The 6,000-nt window shown below is 49.7% G+C and overlaps 1 pseudogene; it reads left to right on the top strand.

Moving 5' to 3' along the window:
• Positions 1 to 959: 959 nt before the first annotated feature.
• On the top strand, positions 960 to 1,990 carry LOC149351696 (uncharacterized; annotated as a pseudogene).
• The last annotated feature ends 4,010 nt before the right edge of the window (positions 1,991 to 6,000 follow it).

Raw genomic sequence — 6,000 nt, 5'->3', positions numbered from 1 at the left:
TAAAGGCCCCCTTTTCAGGGGGTGTTACACAAGGGGCGGGAATACACTTGAAAATGTGAAAAAACAGCAATGATTATTTAACATTGAAGATGATCTGTTACACGCGCTTGAAAAACAGATGGCGAAGCGATGACTACGATGTCATAGGGAAGGCCGTTCCAGTCTGAAGCTGTTCGAGAAAAGAGCGAAGCGGAAAAAATAGTAGTGTGCGATGATGGGCGTGCAACTTGCAATGGGTGACTGGTGCGGTGAAATATGCGCGCTGCGGCTTTGATGTACGGTGCTTGAGTCAGAGAAGAATAAAAAAACTTGTGAAAACAGGGGTGAAACTTGAGCTCCACTATGCAGCACAACACGCAACCCGTATTCACTTGCGGATACCACGGAGTCAAGCTCCCATGAGTGACTGGCGAATGGGTCATACCCAGCAGTTTTGTACAAAAACATTTTTCAGCGTGGAAGAGTTTATGAACGATTTTTTTTTTCACATGTTGTAATGATTTCACTATAACAATCGATATATTTGCAGATCTCCCTCCCCGCGGCAGGATCGCATTTTTTGCTAGTAGCGCTTTTGCTATCGTCAAAAACGTCCCTCATTGGTTTTCTACGGCAGTCTTAAGTGCTCGATGCAAGCGAAGGAAAAACTTTAAAAGATTTTGCCACGCATCGGAAAAATGGTCCATTACTTTCAATATTTCCACAGCAGTACCCTACAATATTGCTATTGAAAATTTTTGCCCAATGTAAGGAAGACGACGGGCCTACGTGCGAGCCGCATTGCCATCGCCTGGGGCACGCGATTGTCGACCAGCTGACCTCGGACTGCTATTAGCCCTGCTCCCGCTGTGAAGCTTCACTGAACAAATCCCACCTTACATTTGGTGGAGGTGCTGGCTGGTGCTGGGTAATATCTTCTCTCCCTGGAACTCCGCAGCCGAACGCTACCCCCTACCGCGATGCCTTCGACCCACCAAGCCCTCCAAGTGAGCCCGGCCGCCGTCGTCTGTGCTGGTTCTCTCCGCCAGCGGGACCCCGCTATCTTCAGCGGCACGGACGACCATGATGTTGAAGATTGACTCACATCGTATGAGCGGGTGAGCGTATACAATAAGTGGGACGCGGAAACCAAGCTGACCAATGTGATTTTCTATCTGACGGGCGTGGCAAATCTGTAGTATCGGAACCACGAGGCGGACATTACATCATAGTCTCTTTTCAAAACGAACTTCTCAGAGGTATTCGGCCGCCCGGCTGTCAGAAAACTCCGTGCCGAATAGTGCTTGCGTGCGCGCGGTCGCAGCAGGTAGGAGAGAACTTCACGAGTTACATCGAGGATGTCGTGGACCTGTGCGAGAGGGTGAACGCACAGATGACCGAAGCCGACAAGATCAGGCATATCCTCAAGGGCATTGATGACGACGCCTTTCAGATGTTGTTGGCGCGAGACCTGCGCACCGTCGCTGAAGTCGTCACCCTATGTCAGAGCTTCGATGAACTACGCAAGCAGAGGGCTCTGACACGCGAACACACCACGAGCATCGACTCGCTTGCTGGCCTGAACAATGCAAGAGACCAGTCAACGCTCCTGCCGCAAATCAAGAGCTTCATCCGTGAAGAAGTTGCTCGGCAGCTCTCGCTTATTTCAAGCCATCAAGAGCCATCACCACACATAACTCCTAATCTGAGGCACGTCACTCAAGAACAGGTCGCTGAGGCTCTCCCGCAAGCCCCTCAGCCCACACCTCTCGCGGCCCCGCTGACTTATGCGGAGGTTGTTGCGCGACCTCGACCTCCGCCTCCGGGTCCTTTTCGAGAGCCTGCTGCTTTTATTCCACCGCCTGCTCATCTGCAAACCTCCTGGGGCACGCCTGATAACATTCGACCGCCAGCTCAACTGGGCAACTCCTGGCGCACGCCTGACAACCGCCCGATCTGCTACTTCTGCGGCTACTTCCCACCTTACACCAAGAATACTGGGCATGCATAACCTAAGTTTTCTAATAAAATATGGGGCTGTGCATGCAACCTACGGCGAGTATTATATAAGAGGCGTAGTTACAAAATACTGCTAGTTGAAAAACACCTTTACAGTAAAGCAGTGGGAACAGTTCTTGAAACCTTTCAATTCGACCACGACTTAATAACAGCATGGTGCTCTACTTGGCTCACGCAACTTCATCTTTCGAAATAAAATACATGTTTTTTTACAAACCGAATGTCTGGAATCATGGGCGTCCGGAGGGGGGGGGGCAAGGGGGGGCGGCTGCACCCCCCTGGAAAATCACTCACTCGAACCGTGAGTGATGGCCGCACGCCAGGGGCGGTGGTGCGCTCAGCCAAAAGGGTAAAAGCAGCCCCGCTTCGACGCTTGGTCACATCCGCGAAATGCCGCGTCCGGGCGCGCGTCGTTCCGCCGTTTTCAAACCACGCCACCGCCAGCTCTGCTGAAGGACGACCTGTTGCAGACATGCAGCGGCACCGGCGAGCATGTGTTTCGAGCCGTCTTGAGATGGGTGTCTGTTTCTTTGATCTCTAGAGAGATAGCGACACGGAGGCAGACAGTGCACAGGGCACAGGTGGTGGTGGTGGTAGTGGTTTATTTAAAAAAAAAAATAAAAATAAAAAGTGAAGCAAAAGAGTGTTGCCGGCCGCGGCAATTGCTATCTAATATCTTAAGCACCCGAGCTGCAGCCGGCGGAAACGAAAGGGAAAGGGAGAGGATAGTGAGGAGAAGTATAGAGGGGAGCGACAGCGAGAAAGGACAGGGGAGAGCTTTGTACACTATTTACAAAATACAAAAGTAATCAAGTTCGCGCCGCTCGCGCGCTAAGAGGGCACAGGTCGCTCGCTAGAATCAGGATACGTTCGTACGCCGGCCACCGATGAATTCTTGAGGGGGGAAGGACAAATCAGCCGTGTCCACCCCCGCTTTGTCGGGCTGCTCAGGGGCAAGCGGGCGACGAGTTGGCGCCGCCGCCGCTCGCTGTCTCCTCCGATCCACGGGAGAGCTCAGTGCGGTAGAAGCGCCGCTTTCAGAACCTTCGGCAAAGGGGATTAGCTGCTTTTGTTCACGGCGACGCAGTCTCCAGAGGCGCCCCCACACCAGCGTTCCTTGCGTCTTCTCCGAAAACCAGCGCCTTTGGTCAACGCAGCCCGATGGCGCCTGCCTGGCTCGCCTGTCACCTCTGGCTGGGCCTCAAATCACAACAGCGCCCATGTACTGTGCGTGTCAGTGCATGGTAAAGAGACCCAGGTGGTCGACATTATCCGAAACTCTGTACTACTCCGTCCCTTATAGCCTGAGTCGTTTTGGGGCTCTGAACCCCATAAAAGCACAAAAACAAATTTTCCGACCGAATTAGTTGCGGGTGTCCCTTCCCCTCGGAAGTCGCGCGGCGTTCCTTACACCCCAAAAGTGCGCATTCGTGGATATTGTGGCAAGTAAGCCCTTGCACATGTGCGCGCCTCTGTGTTTGTGCTTCGGTGTTTTTAGTGGCGGGTTGTCAACGAAGGTGAGAACAACCAAGACAGCGGACGAGAAAACGACGAGCGGCGAGCAGTGTGTGTGCGGTTGCTCGACTGTGCGGATGCGCGAGCAAGATGGAGCGAGGTGTATGAAGCTGCGAGCGTGCATTTATCTTGTAAATAAGTTTTCGTTGTATATAGTCATCTTTTGTTTTCAACGTACTCGTTCAACCATTTTTCCAATCAATATATATGATGACTGTGCACTGAGAGCGTGTAATGAAGCACAGAAATGAATTTATCACCCGTGTAACTACGCAATTCGCCCAGAAAAATCCGAGGCGCCTACAGTTGCTGTTCAAGGAAGACTGACTGAGTGACTGTAGTTGCGTGTTTGTGAACATATTGCGCTGTGTGCTGGTCATCAATTCGGGTGAGTCGAGAACCCGTATGCAGTAAGACTGAGCACTTCAAGTATTGATAGTATCTTTTTGCATTTTTATTAATTTTAATTGTTTCTTTGTTGATAAACTCCAATGTATCTCTACAATCCGCGCTTTAATTTGCTGCTTGTAATTTTCTTTCATGTGTGTATTTTACTTATTTTTTATTTATATATAAATAAATAAATTTACTCCGCAAATAGTGCCTTTTCGCTACGAATATACCCCCCCCCCCCCCCCTCCGGCGCCAACAACCAATGGGCCCCCCCCTGAAAAAAATTCTTCGGACGCCCTTGTCTGGAATCCAGAGTACTCCTTAACACTCCAGTCGAGTTAGTAACCACGTATAAGTACCTCGGACTTCACCTGCATTCAGACCTAACCAGACGCTGAGGCTGCCGAAATGGGAACGCTGCCGGCCAGACGCTGGCGATGGCTCTCGTTCCCGATTCCGACAACAAAGTTCTCGCAAAGAATTGCGGCCTGCACTTCAGCGGCCTCAACCCCACGCAGCGTTCGATGATTTTGATGGCTGAGGCGGCGGGTCTGGCTAGAAAGTCCGAGCGCCGAGGAGTCGGCAGCGTCGCTGTCACGGCCGAGCCACCGTCACTGATGTGTACAGATACTATAGTACACACGGGCGTATTTAAATTGTGTAATAATAGTCCTCGTAGGGCTGGTTATGCACCCCAGCGTCTTGGTACGTTCACGAAGCGAACATACCGAGCGGTGCTCTTGCGGGATTGGAGGTGCGTGGAACATTAGCTATCTCATTTCCTTGTCGCGGCCGAGGGCTGACTTTGCATGAACTTCGTCCGAGGAGCACTTAGAGAAGCACTTGGAGGTTCTCTACTGCTCCGCCTTTGTAAATCGAGGCGCGTCAAAAACGAAACCATGTGGGCGCGCGAAACGCATAGCCGCGAGGCACCCCAAAACGTAACAAAACTCAGCTGGCCGCTTGTTGCCCCGCTAATTACAGGTTGTTGTTTTTTTTTTCCCTTTCACCATTCAGATTTTCTTTTTTTCCGTCTTCCTCGTGTGATAAAAGTGCACTAGCGGTTTCAAAGCAAAACTTATATGCTTCAATATCGACAAAACACTTAACCTTCATGCACGTTTGTCAGCCTTGGAGAACCCTGGCGCCTTTCCTCCTATTTCGTCATCACGCTTGTACTTGCGAGATTGGCCTATGGCGGTGATACCTACTTCTCAGTTCTTGCTTTTTCTACCTTACAAGAGCTTTGTTGTCAACAAGAGTGGTCTTTGGGGGGTTAGGAGCTGGCATTCTCTCGATATAAGCCAACTTCAATCAATTTCTCCTCAGTGTCCTTTTAAAGCATGCTCCCTCCCACCTCCGAACACGTGCTTACATCACTCTAATTCGATCTAAAGTTGAATATGCTTCGACTATTTCGGACCTTCATTAAACATACTTAATAAATAACATCGGATCATCACAGAACCGCGCAGTTTGTTTTATTTACTCAGATTATTGGCGTCTTACCGGCATCACAGCCTTGAAGAAACGCGCAGGTCTGCAGGAATTATGTCTCCGTCAAAAACTGCACGTTTATCACTTTTCATAAACTATATATATCATCACTCAGCTCTTCATGACGACTTTTTTTTTCCTTCGTCCATTTTTGTAAGCGTTTGTCATGTCGTACATTCAACTACGCGCATTCATTCATGCCACGCACAATAAAAACTGGAACGCTCTGCATTCACGTGCGGCAGCTGCCACTGATCCTAATAAATTTTACACTCCCATATCTACCATAACCATACTGCCTGAGTCGCTTTGGGACGTTGAACTCCCATAAACCATCATTTTAGCTGAGCGGTCAGCTTTGGACTGACTCGTGGTGTGAGGGCACGTGTTTCCCTTTTTTTTGCACTCTTTGTGTAGTGCTGCCAAGCTGTATTTTTCTGACTCGAGTTTTAGAAAACACGCCTCTAGTTTTAGAAAACAGAAAACATTTTTCTTGAAAACCACACGGAAATTTTGGAAACGATAGAGAAGAAATATTTCAACAACTTCTGAAAAGGAGAATAAAAATGGTTGCTTACTTCGGATTCGTCCAGTCTG

This window comes from Amblyomma mixtum, chromosome 3 (genome assembly GCF_055824585.1).
Source record: "Amblyomma mixtum isolate Tamu chromosome 3, ASM5582458v1, whole genome shotgun sequence".
Classification (NCBI taxonomy): domain Eukaryota; kingdom Metazoa; phylum Arthropoda; class Arachnida; order Ixodida; family Ixodidae; genus Amblyomma; species Amblyomma mixtum.
The sequence above is the reverse complement of the archived record's forward strand: the minus strand, read 5'-3'. Positions and strand labels throughout refer to the sequence as shown.